The sequence below is a fragment of the Macaca thibetana genome, chromosome 3 (genome assembly GCF_024542745.1).
Source record: "Macaca thibetana thibetana isolate TM-01 chromosome 3, ASM2454274v1, whole genome shotgun sequence".
Classification (NCBI taxonomy): domain Eukaryota; kingdom Metazoa; phylum Chordata; class Mammalia; order Primates; family Cercopithecidae; genus Macaca; species Macaca thibetana.
Genome location: NC_065580.1, coordinates 114,762,113 through 114,779,837, shown reverse-complemented (window position 1 = coordinate 114,779,837; position 17,725 = coordinate 114,762,113). Strand labels below are relative to the sequence as shown.

General features: G+C 41.9%; 1 non-coding gene and 1 pseudogene across 1 annotated transcript; both read left to right on the top strand.

Annotated features, from left to right (window-relative positions):
* Window positions 1-1,707: 1,707 nt before the first annotated feature.
* Window positions 1,708-2,042, top strand: LOC126950883 (60S ribosomal protein L36a-like; annotated as a pseudogene).
* Window positions 2,043-9,998: 7,956 nt separating this feature from the next.
* Window positions 9,999-10,105, top strand: LOC126951762 (U6 spliceosomal RNA). Its single transcript, XR_007724628.1, has one exon. It is a non-coding gene; the product is annotated as a U6 spliceosomal RNA (small nuclear RNA).
* Window positions 10,106-17,725: the final 7,620 nt, after the last annotated feature.

Sequence of the window (17,725 nt, the reverse complement as noted above, 5' to 3'; positions counted from 1 at the left end):
TTGGGGCTGGGCTGGTCCTCCCACCTTCACCTCAGGCCTGGAGCCCAGGCCTCAAACCAGCCCAATCCGAGCTCTTGGACAGCTCTCCAGAAGCATGAACTGCAGTTGAGATGAAGATCCTGGCTTGGTACTGTGCACATGGGTGTTTAATAAACATTTGTTGGCAGAAATGGTGTTTTATGTCACATGTCCTACCCTGGCTGCCTCTTGGCTTAAGATAATTTTTGTGAATGACACAAATAATATATGTGTGGGAGAGTGATTTGTGGAGATACTAGTGTGTTTTGTTCTATTTCTCCCCCCTCTTTTCAAGAAAGTAGTCAGGCCATTGTGTGCTCATGCTTTACAAGGGCCTTTGAGGAGTGGGAGTAATTTCCCTTCAAACTGGGAGGGCACAGAGCCTGAGAGTCAGTCAGGAGTAGGATGTGCAGCCCCTCCCTTTCTGGAACAGCCTGTGAGGTAGGCAACACCTGGAGGAGCTAGAGGAGAACCACGGTGCATTCAGGGAGGGAAAAACCCACTGTCCAAATGACCAGCTCCCAGGAGGGCCCCAGGCCAGGGCAGTGGGTAGAAATGTCAAGGAATATTCCAGATCCCCTCGAGTCTTTCTGCTCCCCGCTGGGTCCAGCCCTTGTTTGGCTGAGGGGCTGCTGTTGCTGTGAGGCTCAGAGGGACTGTTGGCATGTAAAGGGAAGACAAGCAAAAAGGGGTGGAAAGGAACTGGTGTTTCTGGAGCCTACTATCTACTCTCGGGTCCTCATAAGAGCCCCATGTGCCAGCATCAATAGCCCACCTTTGGGAGGGTTGCTGGCTGGCCATGATGGACGGGAGGTCTGGTGAAGGGACAGCTACCAGGGAATAGAGGCTGAGGAGAAATCGCACAAGTCACCCTGTTAAAAACTCCACAGGTGCAGAATAAACAGATAGATCTGAGGAACAAAATAGCTTTTGACAGCAGACATTTCAAATCAGAGGAAAGGGTAGACCCTTCAGTAAATGGCATGAGAGTAGTGAGCAAATTATTTGGATCAAAATAAAGTTATATCGATACCTCACACAATACACAAGATAAAAGTACAGACAGATTAAATAACTAAATACAAAAATGAAACTATACAACTATCAGAAGGAAACACAGAAGAGTATGCTATAATCTTGGGGTGGGAAAAGTTTCCAAACACAAAGTCCAGAAGCCATAAAGGTAAACACTAAGGTATTACCATATAATAATGGAAAACATCTGTAAACACACAAACAAAAAAATTAAAGAAAGTTGAAAGACACGGCCGGGCGCGCTGGCTCAAGCCTGTAATCCCAGCACTTTGGGAGACCGAGACGGGTGGATCACGAGGTCAGAAGATCGAGACCATCCTGGCTAACACGGTGAAACCCCGTCTCTACTAAAAAATACAAAAAACTAGCCGGGTGAGGTGGCGGGCGCCTGTAGTCCCAGCTACTCGGGAGGCTGAGGCAGGAGAATGGCGTGAACCCGGGAGGCGGGGCTTGCAGTGAGCTGAGATCCGGCCACTGCACTCCAGCCTGGGTGACAGAGCAAGACTCCGTCTCAAAAAAAAAAAAAAAAAAAAAAAAAAAAAAAAAAAAAAAAGAAAGTTGAAAGACACATATGAGCTCAGAAAAATAGTTGCAACGTATTTAACATCAAATAAAATCAAGAAAACACAGAGTGCCAGTAGCGCTCCTGCAAACATGGTGAACATTCCTAAAACTCACTGGACTTTCTGTAAGAAGTGTGGGAAGCACCAGCCCCACAGAGTGACACGGGATACATTTCCCTGTATGCCTAGGGAAAGCCATGTTATGACAGGAAGCAGAGGGGCTACAGTGGGGAGACTCAGCCAATTTTCCAGAAAAAGGCTAAAACTACAAAGAAGATTGTGTGAAGGCTTGAGTGCGTGGAGCCCAACTGCAGATCTAAGAGAATGCTGGCTATTAAGAGATACAAGCATTTTGAACTGGGAGGAGGTAAGAAGAGAAAGGGTCAAGCGACCCAGTTCCAAGTGTCATCTTTTGTTTTATTATGAAGACAATAAAATCTTGAGTTTATGTTAAAAAAAAAAAAAAAGAATACATAAAGAGAGTCCAGGTATGGTGGCTCATGCCTGTAATCTCAGCACTTTGGGAGGCTGAGGCAGGAGAACTGCTTGAGGCCAGGAGTTCAAGACCAGCCTAGGCAACATAGCGAGATACTGTCTCTACAAAAAGTTTAAAAGTTAGCCAGGCTAGCTACTTGGGAGGCTGAGGTGGGAGGATTGCTTGAGCACAAGAGTTTGAGGCTGAGGTCAGTTAAGATGGCACCACTGTACTCCAGCCTGAGTGAAAGAGTGAGCTTCTGTCTCAAAAAGAAAAAAAAAAAAAGAATATACAAAGAAAGGCAGGAGTGGGGAGGGGTCTGGGTTATGTGGCTAACCTTCCCATTAGAAATAACAGAAATTCTAGCTAAAATAAATCTTAGCCGTGTGTGTGTGTGTGTGTGTATGTGTCTGTGTGTGTGTATGATGCATACAAGTTTAGAGTGTTTTAACCTTCTTGATAAATTGAGATTTTTATAGTTTGAAATGACTCTAAAAAATCCCTCTTTATCTCTAGTATTTATTTTTGTCTGTTTGTTTAACAGATGGGGCTCTCACTTTGTTGCCCAGGCTGGTCTTGAACACTTAGCCTCAAGGTATCCTCCTACCTCAGCCTCCCAAGTAGCTGGAATTACAGGTATGAGTCACCATGCTCAGTCCTATCTGTAGTATTTGTTCAACTGTATAACGTTATTTTATATGTGCATGTGTATATCAGTTGAACAAATTTTATACTTAATAGTCAAACATTGAAACCCTTTCCCCTGAGATTGGGAATGAGACAAAGTTGACCACCTTTACCCACCATTGTACTGGAGGTCTTAGCCATTGTAATAAGGCAAGAAAAATAAATTAAGGTCACAGGCTGGGCACGGTGGCTCACGCCTGTAATCCCAGCACTTTGAGAGGCCGAGGCGGGAGGATCACGAGGTCAGGAGATCGAGACCATCCTCGCTAACAGGGTGAAACCCCATCTCTACTAAAAATACAAAAAAATTAGCTGGGCATGGTGGCAGGCACCTGTAGTCCCAGCTACTCGGGAGGCTGAGGCAGGAGAATGGCGTGAACTTGGGAGGCGGAGCTTGCAGTGAGCCGAGATTGCACCACTGGACTCCAGCCTGGGCAACAGAGTGAGACTCTGTCTCAAAAAAAAAAAAATAAAAATAAGGTTATAAGGGTTAGAAATAAGTAAAATTGACATCATTCACAGATACATAAATGTGTATAAAAAAGGTTCAGGCTAGGTGCAGTGGCTCATGCCTGTAATCCCAGCAATTTCTGAGGCCAAGGCAGGAGGATCACTTGAGGCCAGGAGTTCAAGACATAGCAAGACCCCACCTCCACAAAAACTTTTTTTAAAAAGATCCAAAAGAATCTATATATAAACTATTGGAATTACTCTAACAAAAGATGGTCAAGAAAACTATGAAAAATAACCAATTTGTAATTTAATTTGTGTAATATTCAGAGAAATTAACTGTCAAAAGAAATGGAGGAATATACCATGAGCTGAGGGCTCTATACTACAGAGATGTCAATTCTCTTCAAATTAATTACTAGTTTCACCATAATTTCAATCATAACCCCAGAAAATTTTTATGGAAACTGATAAGCTGATTCAAAAATTCATATAGAACCACAAAAGATGAAAATTCACCAAGGTAATCTTGAAGAAAAACAAAGTCAGAGAACTTACACTACCAGAACTCAAGATATTATAAATATACAGAAATAAAGATAGTGAGATTTTGGCACAAGGAAGGACAAATAGAATAATGGAAAGAATACAAGGTCCAGAAACAGATGATATCCACAAGGACACAAGATTTATGATGGAGGAGGCATGCACAGCATTGGGTAAAGGAGGTTTTTCAATGCATGATGCTGACCTAGTTGGGTATCCATACAGAAAGAAATGAATCATGATCCTCCTCCCCAAGATACACAAAAATCAGTTTCTGATATATTGTTGATCTAAATGTGAAAGATAAAATGATAGAATTCTAAAAGATAGCATAAGAGAGTATCCCCAAGACTGAAATAGGAGAAACTTTTCTTAAGAAACAAAAGCCTTACTTACAGAGAAAAAGATTGATAAATTGAACTTTATTGAAATTAAAAAAAAAAAAAACCTGTTCAACAAAACACATCCTTAGGAGAGATAAAATTCAAACCATAGAGAGGAAAATATATTTGCACATATCTGAAATACGCGCATATCTGAGAAAGGGCTTATGTTTAGAATGTATAAACAAACTCCTACAACTCAGTAAGAAAAAGACAGACAACTGAAGAAAAGCTAGGCTGGCTACTTAAACAAGCAAATGGCCAATACAAGTTCCTCAACTTTGTTAGTCACCAGAACAAGGCTGAGTAAATGCACAGTGGGAGTTCTTCCTCTTCCCTTCCCTCACAATTTGGCCTACAGGCCATGGGGTAAGGTGGGGCCAGGCAGCACATGTGGGGTGTCAGAATCCAGGTGGTGTGGGGAGGGATTCCACTTTGGATCTGAGGGAGGACAGGAGGGCATTCCACACAGAATAGGAGCTACATAGGCCCAGTATGGGGCTAAGATGTCAGAACTGAGCTCTGATGTGCCTTTCTCCATGAGCAGAGGGGCTGAATGTGGGAGATGGAGGGTGGAGGAAAGGTTCAGAGCCATTTAGAGATGGCAATTCAGAGGAAATGGGAGGGCAGATAATCTCACTCCTCACAGTGAGGCAGAGTTTCCAAGCTGGTTTTGTCACTCCTCTGTTGGGCCCCTTTGGGTAATATATTTGACTTACCTTGGCTTTAGTTTTTTTTTTTTTTTTTTTTTTTTGACAGAGTCTCACTCTGTTGCCCAGGCTGGAGTGCACTGGTGTGATCTTGGCTCACTGCAACCTCTGCCTCCCAGGTTCGAGTGATTCTCCTGCCTCAGCCTCTTGAGTAGCTGCAACTACAGGCACCTGCCACCATGCCTGGCTAATTTTTGTATTTTTAATAGAGACAGGGTTTTGCCATGTTGACCAGGCTGGTCTTGAACTCCTGACCTCAGGTGATACGCCTGCCTCAGCCTCCCAAATTGCTGGGATTACAGGTGTGAGCCACCATGCCCAGCCTGGGTTTGGTTTCTTTATCTGTAAAAACGGGGATAGTTTAGCTGGGCAAAGTGATGCTGTAGTCCCAGCTACTCGAGAGGCTGAGATGGGAGGATCTCTTGAGCCTAAGAATCGCAGGTCAGTCTGGGCAACATAGCAACACCCCATCTGAGAAAAAAAAAATTAGTGGCTGAGCACAGTGGCTCACTCCAGCAATCCCAGAACTTTGGGAGGCTAAGGTGGGAAGACTGCTTGAGCCCAGGAGTTTGAAACCAGCCTGGGAAACACAGAGAGACCACAATCTCTGCATTAAAAAAAAATTAGCTGGGTATGGTGGCACTCACCTGTTGTCCCAGCTACTTGGGAGGGTGAGGTGGGAGGATCACTTGATCCCGGAAGTGGAGGCTGCAGACTGCAGTGAGCTGTGATTGTGCTACTATACTCCAGCCTGGGTCACAGAGTGAGACCCTGTCTCAAAAAAAAAAAAAAAAAAAAAAAAAAAAAAAAAAAGAAAAAGAAAGAAAAAGAAAAAGAAAAAATTAGGAAAATTTTCCCTGACTCCCCATAGATTTTTTTAAAGGATGAAATGAGATATTATATGTGAAAGCATCTAGTACTTGTGACATAGTACATGCTTACTAAGTGTTTCCACTTCACTTCTGCCTAAAACTCAGTTCAGTTCTTGATTTCCAGATACCTAACTGTGATAAGAGATGCAGCCAGAGGTACCTTAAGGATAACAATACCCCCCTCCATCCTGATACCTGATGTACTAAAGTCAGAAATTTTTTAAAGCCTTGTTCTTCCTTCAGTTTTAAGTTCAGTATACTGATGAACTATTGGTCACATTTCACAGTTTACTTTAAAAATAAACGGGCTTCCAAATTAACCTGCTTACATGGTTTGGCTGTGTCCCCACCCAAATCTCATCTTGAATTCCCACCTGTTGTGGGATGGACCCGGTTGGAGGTAATTGAATCACGGGCGCAGGTCCTTCCTGTGCTGTTCTCGTGATATCGAATAAGTCTCACGAGATCTGATGGTTTTAAAAAGAGGAGTTCCCTTGAACAAGCTCTCTCTCTTTGCCTGCTCCCATCCATGTAGGATGTGACTTGCTCTTCCTTGCCTTCCACCATGATTGTGAGGCTTCCCCAGCCACATGGAACTGTAACTCCAATTAAACCTCTTTCTCTTGTAAATTGCCCAGTCTAGGGTATGTCTTCATCAGCAGTGTGAAAACGGACTAATATATCTACCTTGGAAAGGCCTTGTGATCCATGGTGACATCTTGTCCCTAAGGTAAGAATCTTACCATGAGTTCCTCAAATTGTTGATGTACTGATTAACGTGTAACCCTCTAACACTGGGAAGAACGCTGATTTATTTCTGAATCATCAAGCTTTACTGATTGTCTTGCATGTAGACATTTTAGCCTGTATGTTGCATAGGTATCCAATAATTGTAACCTCTGTATTTTACCCTCCAATGAAAGAGGAAACAACTCCTGTATGAGTCGTCCCCTCCCTTCTCCTAAACTTTCCTATAAAAGCCTTCTACCTTGTAACAGACTGGAACATTCCTAACATTGTTAGTGTGTTTCCTAAGTGGATTCTCACATTTGGCTTCAAATAAACCTTGATCAAATTAGTTCTGCCTCAACAGCCTTAATTTCAGTCAATAGTACAAGCCTCTGTTTTTCTATTTAATCACTACTTTAAAGGTAACCTTTGGAAAATGTTTAGCCTGTTTACAAATGTAATTAATTGAACATATTTTAACTGCATTTATAAAGGTAATATTCTCCATTTTCTTTCTAAATACTCTATACGTAAGAAAAAAATCTTCCCATATACTTAACTCTTTTAAACCTAATAAATTAAATTTATGGAATATCATTAATATAAAGTTCTTATAGATGTTGTAACACTGCACATACATTTAGCAACATTTCAATTTAAAATCTTAAGCTTATATGAAATACCATTTTAAATTGGAGTTATACAATTCTTACACTAATAGACCAAATACTTTTAAATGTTACAAGCATATAAAACATGAAATATACAAAAATTTCCCCCATCACACAAATATTCTTACTAACGTTTTGCTTCTTTGAAACCTCTCTATACCCATTGTATTAGTCTGTTTTCATGCTGCTAATAAAGACATATCCAAGACTGGGTAATTTATAAAGGAAAGAGTTTTAATTGACTCATAGCTCAACAAGGCTGGGGAGGCCTCAGGAAACTTACAATCATGGCAGAAGGGGAAGCAAACATGCCCTACTTCATATGGCACCAGGGGAGAGAAGAATCAGTGCCCAGTGAAAGGGGAAGCCCCTTATAAAACCAGCAGATCTCCTGAGAACTAAATCATTATCAGGAGAACATGATGGGGGAAACCACTCTCATGATTCAATGATCTCCACCTGGTCCCTCCCACAACACATGGGGATTATGGGAACTGAAATTCAAGATGAGATTTGGGTAGGGACACAGCCAAACCCTATTACCCTTTTCCCTCCCTCCCTCCCTCCCTCCCTTCCTTTTTCTTCAGAGTCTCTCTGTCACCTAGGCTGGAGTGCAGTGGTGAAATATTGGCTCACTGCAACCTCTGCCTCCCAGGGTTAAGCTATCCTCCCACCTCAGCCTTCTGAGTAGCTGGTGGGACTACAGGCGTACGACACCACACCCAGCTGATTGTTTTGTATTTTTAGTGGAGATGGGGTTTCACCATGTTGTCCAGGCTGTCCATAACCATTTTTTAAGTGAGTTATAAATGGGGTTCATAGGTCATACCCCTCTCCTGAGGAAGACAATCATCATCTCAGATAACCAAGGTTGCCTATGCAGTAAGGAAGAAGTCAGTCATCATTCTGGGTAACTAAATGTACCTAAGACCAGAGACATCAGCTGAGAGTGAGACCTGGAGTCTCAGGCATCTGGAGTAGTTATCTCATTGCCAACTAAGCTTACATGGTGAGTCAAAAGACCCAGAATACCCAACACAATATTGAAGGAAAATAAAGTCAGAGGACTAACACTATCTGACTTCTAGACTTACTATAAAGCTATAGTAATGAAGACAGTGAAAGAACTGGTGAAAGAACAGATAAATAGATCACTGTAACAGAATACAGAGTCTAGAAATAGACCCAAATAAATATAGTGAAGCAAAGGTAGACTTTTTTTTCTTTTTTTGAGACAGAGTCTCGCTCTCTCACCCAGGCTGGAGTGCAGTGGCACGATCTTGGTTCACTGGAACCTTTGCCTTCTGGGTTCAAGTGATTCTCATGCCTCAGCATAGCTGGGACTACAGGCCCGCAAATATGCCTGGCTAATTTTTGTATTTTTAGTAGAGATGGGGTTTCACCATGTTGGCTAGGCTGGTCTCAAACTCCTGACCTCAGGCGATCTGCCCGCTTTGGCTTCCCAAAGTGCTGGGATTACAGGTGTGAGCCACCACACCTAGCCAAAAGGTAGTCTTTTCAACAAATGATACAGGTACAACTGGACATCCATGTGCAAAAACATAAATCTAGACACAGACTTTGCACCCTTCACAAAATTAACTGAAAATGGATCATAGACTTCAATGTAAAATTCAAAACTATATGGCCGGGCGCGGTGGCTCAAGCCTGTAATCCCAGCACTTTGGGAGGCCGAGACGGGGGGATCACGAGGTCAGGAGATCGAGACCATCCTGGCTGACACAGTGAAACCCCGTCTCTACTAAAAAATACAAAAAAAACTAGCCAGGCGAGGTGGCGGGCGCCTGTAGTCCCAGCTACTCGGGAGGCTGAGGCAGGAGAATGGCGTGAACCCGGGAGGCGGAGCTTGCAGTGAGCCAAGATCATGCCACTGCACTCCAGCCTGGGCGGCAGAGCGAGACTCCGTCTCAAAAAAAAAAAAAAAAAAAAAAATTCAAAACTATAAAACTCCTAAAAGATAACACAGGGTAAAACCTAGATGACCTTGGGTGTAGCGACCTTTTGATACAACACCAAAGGCATAATTCATGAAAGAAATAATTGATAAACTATAATTAACAATTTTTTTTAGCAGTAATAGAACGATGAGTGTATTTCATTGAAATTTAAAACTTCGGCCGGGCGCGGTGGCTCAAGCCTGTAATCCCAGCACTTTGGGAGGCCGAGACGGGGGGATCACGAGGTCAGGAGATCGAGACCATCCTGGCTAACACGGTGAAACCCCGTCTCTACTAAAAAATACAAAAACTAGCCGGGCGAGGTGGCGGGCGCCTGTAGTCCCAGCTACTCGGGAGGCTGAGGCAGGAGAATGGCGTGAACCCGGGAGGCGGAGCTTGCAGTGAGCTGAGATCCGGCCACCGCACTCCAGCCTGGGTGACAGAGCGAGACTCTGTCTCAAAAAAAAAAAAAAAAAAAAAAAGAAATTTAAAACTTCTGCTCTGCAAAAGACAATGTCAACAAGGAGAAGACAATGGCCAGGTGCAGTGGCTCATGCCTTTAATCCTAGCGCTTTGGAAGGCACAGGTGTGTGGATCACTTGAGGCCAGAAGTTTGAGACCAGCCTGGTTAACATGGTGAAAACCCGTCTCTACTGAAAATAGAAAAATTAGCTGGGTGCAGTGGTGCACACCTGTAATCCCAGCTACTTGAGAGGCTGATGCACAAGAATCATTTGAAACCAGGAGGTGGAGGTTGCAGTGAGCCGAAATTGCGCCACTGTACTCCAGCTTGGGCGACAGAGCGAGACTCTGTCTCAAAAAATATATAAATAAATAAGATTTTAAAAGGATGAGAAGACAAGCCACTTCTTGGGAGAAGATATTAGCGAAAGACACATCTGTGCTGGCTTCAGCAGCACACATACTAAAATTACAATGGTACAGAGAAGATTACCATGGTCTGTGCACAAGGATGACATGCACATTTGTGAAGTGCTTCAGATTGTAAAAAAGAAAAAGATCTATCCAATAAAGAACTTTTATTTAAAATCTAAATGGACTATCCAATACAAAAATAAGAAAACAAATAACTCAGTTAAAAACTTAGCCTTGCCAAAGAAGATGTACAGATGGCAAACAAGCATATGAAAAGATGCTACATGTCATATATCATCAGGGAAATGATAATTAAAACAATAACGAGACATTACTACACATCTATTAGAACATTCAAAATCTGGAACACTGACAACACCAAATGCTGGGAGGGATGTGGAGAAGCAGCAACTCTCCTTCATTCCTGATAGGAATGCAAAATGGTACAGCCATTTTGGAAGACAGTTCTGCAGTTTCTTCTAAAACTAAATATATCTTACCATATGATCCAGCAATCACATTTCTTGGTATGTACCCAATGGAGTTGAAAACTTATGTCTACACAAAAACCAACACATGGATGTTTATGGCAGCTTTATTCATAATTGTCAAAACTTGGAAGTAACCAAGATGTCCTTCAGTAGGTGAATGGGTTAATCCACACAATGGAATATTATTCAGCATTAAAAAGAAATGAGCTATTAAGCTATGAAAAGACATGGGGGGCTAGGCGCGGTGGCTCACATCTGTAATCCTAGCACTTTGGGAGGCCGAGGTGGGCAGATCACAAGGTCAGGAGTTTGAGAACAGCCTGGCCAATATGGTGAAATCCTGTCTCTACTAAAAATACAAAAATTCACTGGGTGTGGTGGCAGGTGCCTGTATTCCCAGCTACTTGGATGACTGAGGCAGGAGAATTGCTTGAACCCAGGAGGCAGAGGTTGTAGTGAGCCAAGATCATGCTATCGCACTCCAGCCTAGGCAACAAGAGCGAAACTCCATCTTGAAAAAAAAAAAAAAAAAAAAAAAAAAAGGAAAGAAAGAAAGAAAGACAGAAAGAAAGACAAAAGACACGGAGGAACTTCAAACATATACTACTAAGTGAAAAAAGCTAATCTAAAAAGTCTACATCTGTCTGATTCCAACTATATGACATTCTGTAAAAGACAAAGCTATAAAGACAATAAAATGATCAGTAGTCGCTATGGTTTGGGATTAGGGGAGTTCAATCAGCAGAGCACAAAAGATTTTTAGGGCAGGGAAACTACTCTATATGATATTATAATCATGGAGGCATATCATTGTACATCTGTCCAAACCCATAGAATGTACAACACCAGAGTAAGCCCTAATGTAAACTAAGGATTCTGGGTGATATTGTAGCAAATGTACCATTAGTTGTAACAAATGTACCATTTTGTTCATTCTGATGGGGAATGCTGAGAATGAGAGAGGCTATGCATGTGCGGAGGCAGGAGTGAGTATATGGGATATCTCTGTACCTTCTTCTCAATTTTGCAGCGAAACTGTAACTACTCTAAAAAAGTCTTTTAGAAAGCCCAGTAGTTTTTTGCTTCTCTTTATGGGTTGGTTTCCTTCTCTCAAGTAAAAAATGGGCTTCCTCCATGTAGCAGATGATAAGGATTCTCTCATCCCAGAGAAGAGAGTTCTTTCTTGTCAATTATAGCCAGAAAAATCTCCAAGAAGGATTTAGATGGTCCTGGTTTGCTCCCTCCCATCCCTCTTCCTTTGGATCTCAGATCAGAAGTGACTTCTGGGATACTGCCCTGTTACCCATCTTGGTCAGGTCCCTGTTATGTGCTCCCGCTATACCATATCCTACTCCCTCCTAGTCCCCATCACAGTTTGAAGACAAAAATTCACTGGTGGGGTTACACGGCTCCCCCATGTCTGATTCCTCTTCTAAACTGTAAGCTATAGGAGGCAATGATTTTATCTTTTTGCTTACCATTGTGTTTCCAGCACCTAGCACCTGGCACACAGGCACATAATAAATATCCATTAAATAAATGACTGAAATAAACAGAGGGCTCTTTTGCTCTCATTACTCTGAAGAGCAATGATTACATAGCAGTGACAGCTTAGTGTATTCTCAGCAAATATTCTTTTGTTTTAAAACCATTTATTTCTCTGGCCAGGTGTGGTGGCTTACGCCTGTAATCCTAGCACTTTGGGAGGCCGAGGCAGGTGGATCACAAGGTCAGGAGATCAAAACCATCTTGGCTAACATGGCGAAACCCCGTCTCTACTAAAAATACAAAAAAATGAGCCAGACATGGTGGCGGGCACCCTGTAGTCCCAGCTACTTGGGAGGCTGAGGCAGGAGAATGGCATGAACCCAGGAGGTAGAGGTTGCAGTGAGCTGAGATTGCCCCACTGCACTCCAGCCTGGGCGACAGAGTGAGACTCCATCTCAAAAAAATTTATTTTTCTGATAATAAACACAACAGGCTGGGCACAGTGGCTCATACCTGTAATCCTGGTACTTTGGGAGGCCAAGGTGAGAGGGTTGCTTGAGTCCAGGAGTTCGAGATCAGCCTGGGCAACATTGTGAGACATCATCTCTATTTAAAAACAAACAAACAAACAAACAAACAAACAAACACTCCTCAAATCCCCATAAACTTATGATAGAATAATTGTAAGACAAAGAAAAGTACAGTTAAGAAAACAAAAAACAAAAATTACTTATATCTGTAACCCAGAGATAACCACTGTGTGTGTATGTACACAGTCTTTTTAGCCTTTCAAAATATACATTCTGTCACTTATAGTTAACATTTTATTTTTATTGGTTTAAACATAGTATACCTTTTGCCACTTAGGTTTTTTTTTTTTTTTTTTTTTTTTTCTTGAAGACAGGGTCTTGCTATTTTGCACAGACTGGTTTTGGACTGCTGGCCTCGAATAATCCTCTCACCTTGGCCTCCCAAAGTGCTAGGATTACAGGTGTGAACCACTGTGCCCAACCTAGTTTTAATGTATTTCACTTTACATTTAAAGTGAGTTTCATTTAAGCAGCATACAGTTGGGTCTTGCTTTTTTAGTCAATCAATCTCTTCTAATTGAAAGGTTTATTTACATTTAATGTTATTGTTATTTTAAATATATTTTCCATATTCAGAAGCAGCACTGTCATAGTCTGGCTTCCATTAAAAAAAAAACGTTTTCAGGTATTTCTTTGCTTTCACAAGGTGCTCCAGCCCCTTGTTTGTCTTCTGGGCCACCATCTCCACAGTCCAGTCTCTGATGTGGAGGGTGAGAGTGCCTTTTCCTTTTGACCCCAAAAGAGCTTTTCTGAGTAGGCTGTGATTATCAATATGGCTTTAAATCTGTAATTGGGTTATTGTTCTGCTTTTTCTGCCTGCTTTTGAATTTATTGAGTGGTTTGTATGATTCCACTTTATCTCCTTTGTTGCCTTATGTGACCACTCTGTTTTTTTAATTTTTATTTTTAGAGCTTTCTTTACAGTTTATAGATAATCTCTAACTTACCACAGTCTACCTTCAAATAAATTATATAACTTCACATGCAGTATACGAATCTTACAACTGTATCCTTTCACTCAATCCCTCTTGGCCTTTGTGTTACTTCCATACATTATAAACCTTAGGATGTCATGTTATTAATTCTTTTGCTTTAAGCAGTCAAGTATATTTTAAAGAGATTTTCAAATTAATAAAAATGGTATTTCATATTTGCTCACTTAAAAAAATTTTCCAGTGCTCTGTATTTCATTGTGTAGATCAGAATTTTCACCTAATGTAATTTTCCTTCTCACTGAAAGACATTTAACTTGTTTTTTTTGTAGTTCAGGTCTACTAGTGATGACTTATTTCAACTTTCGTATGTCTGAGAAAGTCTATTTTTCATTCATTTTGGTAATATATTTTTGCTCAGGGCAGAATTCTAGGTTGACATTTTCTTTAAACATTTTACAGATGTTTCTACATTATCTTTTGACTCACATTGGTTTCAGAGGTCTGCTGTTATTCTTATATAATCCTTTGTACATAATTTATCTTTTTTCTCTGGCTACTTTTTTTTTTTTTTTTTTTGAGACGGAGTCTCGCTTTGTCGCCCAGGCTGGAGTGCAGTGGCCGGATCTCAGCTCACTGCAAGCTCCGCCTCCCGGGTTTACGCCATTCTCCTGCCTCAGCCTCCCGAGTAGCTGGGACTACAGGCGCCCACCACCTCTCGCCCGGCTAGTTTTTTGTATTTTTAGTAGAGACGGGGTTTCACCATATTAGCCAGGATGGTCTCGATCTCCTGACCTCGTGATCCGCCCGTCTCGGCCTCCCAAAGTGCTGGGATTACAGGCTTGAGCCACCGCGCCCGGCTTCTCTGGCTACTTTTAAGATTTATCTTTATCAGTGCTTTTAAGCAATTTGACTATTATATTCCTCGGTGTAGTTTTATTTATGTTTCTTATTATTGGGGGTTCACTGAGCATCTTGGCTCATGGGTTTTTAGTTTTAATTAATTTGGAAAAAGTTCAGCCATTGATTCTTCAAACATTTTTTCTGTTCCCCACCCCAGCCTTTAGGAACTTAGCTACATGTAAATTAGACAAGATGAAGTTGTCCCACAACTCACTGATGCGCTTTTTTTTTTTTTTTTTTGAGTCCTTTTTATCTCTTTTTCAATTTAGGTGGTTTCTGTTGCTATTTTTTCAAGTTCAATAATACTTTATCTATTTATTTCTTTTTGTCTTTTTTTTTTCTTTTTATTTTTTTTGAGATGGAGTTTCACTCTTGTTGCCGAGGTTGGAGTGCCATGGCACGATCTCAGCTCACTGCAACCTCTGCCTCCCAGGTTCAAGTGACTCTCCTACTTCGGCCTCCCAAGTAGCTGGTACTACAGGGGTGTGCCACCATGCATGGCTAATTTTTGTATTTTTAGTAGAGACAGGGTTTCACCATGTTGGTCATGCTGGTCTTTAACTCCTGACCTCAAATGATCCTCCCGCCTTGGCCTCCCAAAGTGCTTGGATTACAGGTGTGGGCCACTGCTCCTGGCTGTATTTCTAATCTGTGGTACATCTCATCTGGTGTATTTTTCATCGAATACATCATATTTTCACTACTAAATGATTTCATTTTTTAAATGTCTTTTCTTTAGTTAACATGCTTGCTATGGTTGAAATGTGTCTCCCAAATTCATGTGCTGGAAATGTAAGCCCCAATGAAACAATGTTGGGAGGTAGGGCCTAATAAAAGATGATTGGATCATGCGGGTAGAGCCCTCATTAATGAATTAATGTTATTACTACAGTGAGTTAGTTACCATAAAAGTGGGTTGTTATAAAGTGACGCTGGCCCCTGGTGCATCTATCTTGTGTACTCACTTGCCCCTTCTGCCTTTTGCTTTCTGCCAAGGGATGACTAAACAAGAAGGCCCTCAACAGATGCTGGCATCAAGTTCCTGAACTTTCCAGCCTCCAGAACCATGAGCTAAATAAAGGCCTGTTATTTATAGATTACCTGGTCTGTGGTATTGTTATGGCAACAGTAAACGGACTAAGATAGAAAATTGGCACTGAGAAGTGGGTCTATTGCTATAACAAATATCTGAAAACATAAAAGTAGCTTTGGAACTGGATAATGGGTAGAGACTGGAAGAATTTTGAGGAGCATGCTAGAAAGAGCCTGTATTGCCATAAATGGAGCATTAAGGGTGAAGTCTCAGAAGAGAAGAGATATAGGGAAAGTCAGAATCTTCTTAAAGATTACTTCAGTGGTCACGATTGTTGATAGAGATATGGACACAGTCTCTGATGTGGACAGTAAATGGCCTTTACTGTCTACATCTCTACCAACATTAACAGTAAATGGCCTTTACTGTCTATATCTCTACCACATTAACAGTAAATGGCCTTTACATCTATATCTCTTTAACAGTAAATGGCCTTTACTAGCAATATATCTACCAACATTATATTTAAGATTGGTAGAGGCCATTCTGATGAGGTCTCAGACAGAAATGAGAAACAAGGTATTGGAAACTTGAATAAAGGGCATCTTTGTTATAAAGTAGTAATGGTGGAACTGTGTCCATGCCTGACGGCTTTATGGAAAGTGGAATTTGAATGACAAACTAGGATATCTGGTGGAAGAGATACCTAAGCAGTTAAGCATTCAGGCTGCTACATGGCCATTTTTAATCACATATAGTGAGATACAAGAACAAAGGAATGACTTAAAGACAGAATTTATAATTTAAAAAGAAGCAGAGTGAAAGATTTGGAAAATTTATAGCCTAGCCATGTAAAATATAAAAAGGTACATTTAGGAGACTGAACTCAGAGCGTGGCCCAGAGACTGCTTGCTGAAGAGATTAGCGTGAATGGAAGGGAGCCAGATGCTATTCACCAAGGCAATGGGAGAATGACCTCAAAGCTATTTCAGAGATTTTCGAGGCTGCCCCTCCCATCACAGGTCCAGAGCTCTAGGAGGGCAGAATGATTCTGGAGGACAGGCCTGGGGTAACGTCCATAGGCTCACTGCCCAGAGCTGCCTTGGAACTCTGCTCCCTGCATTCCAGTGCAGCATTCCTCAGCTGCCCCAGGCACAGCTCATGTGGGACCAGGTTGGTTTGGATTGCTGTTTTGGAGGGCACAAGCAGTAAGCCTTGGCAATGTCTACATGGTGCTAACTCTGCAGGGATGAGTGCATGGGTGGTGGGGTCATGGCAGCTTCCACTTAGTTTTCAAAAGATATATCAAACAGCTTGAGGCCCAGGAAGAAACTTATTGCAGGGGAAGAGCCACCACAGAGAGTCCCTACTAAGGCAATGCGTAGCAGGAATGTGTGGTCAGAGCTGTTACAGAGAGTTCCCACCAGGGCAGCACCTAGTAGAGCCCAAAACTCTAGAGCTACCCTTGTGTAACCCCAGCCTGGGAGAGCTGCAGTCATGAGACTCCAAACCAAGAGAAAGCCATGGGGACCTGGCTGCCTGAGGCCTTGGGGGCCCAATCCCCAAACCAGTGTGCCCAGGATTTAGAACATGGAGTCAAAGGAGATTATTCTCCAGCTTTAGGACTAAATACAGGTTTTTCTCTGCTGGGTTTTGGACTTACTTGGGGCCTGTTGCTGCCATATATTCCATTCTGCAATGTGTTGTATTCACTTCATAAATTCATACCCACGGATTCTCAGTAAATACATGTTGTGTGTGAATAAAAACTATGGATCACTATTTATTCAGCCACCTATGGTTGGGTGTTTAACTCTAGCTTTTCACAATTATAAATAATGTTGTAATGAATGTCCTCCTATAAATAAATCCATACAGTCGCTTGAATATAGTTATAAGGTAAATTTCTCTTTTTTTTTTTTTTTTTTTTTTTGAGATGGAGTTTCACTATTGTTGCCCAGGCTGGAGTGCAATGGCATGATCTCGGCTCACCGCAACCTCTGCCTCCTGGGTTCAAGTGATTCTCCTGCCTCAGCCTCCTGAGTAGCTGGGATTACAGGCATGTGCCACCATGCCTGGCTAGTTTTGTATTTTTAGTAGAGATGGGGTTTCTCCATGTTGGTCAGGCTGGTCTCGAACTCCCAACCTTAAGTGATCTGCCCGCCTTGGCCTCCCAAAAGTGGTGGGATAACAGGCGTCAGTCACCGCGCCCAGCTGGTAAATTTCTAGTAGTGAAATTGCTTGGCCAATATCTATGTACATTTTGATTTTCAATAGTGTACTGGATTTCTTTTTCTTGCCTTTTCTGATCTGCT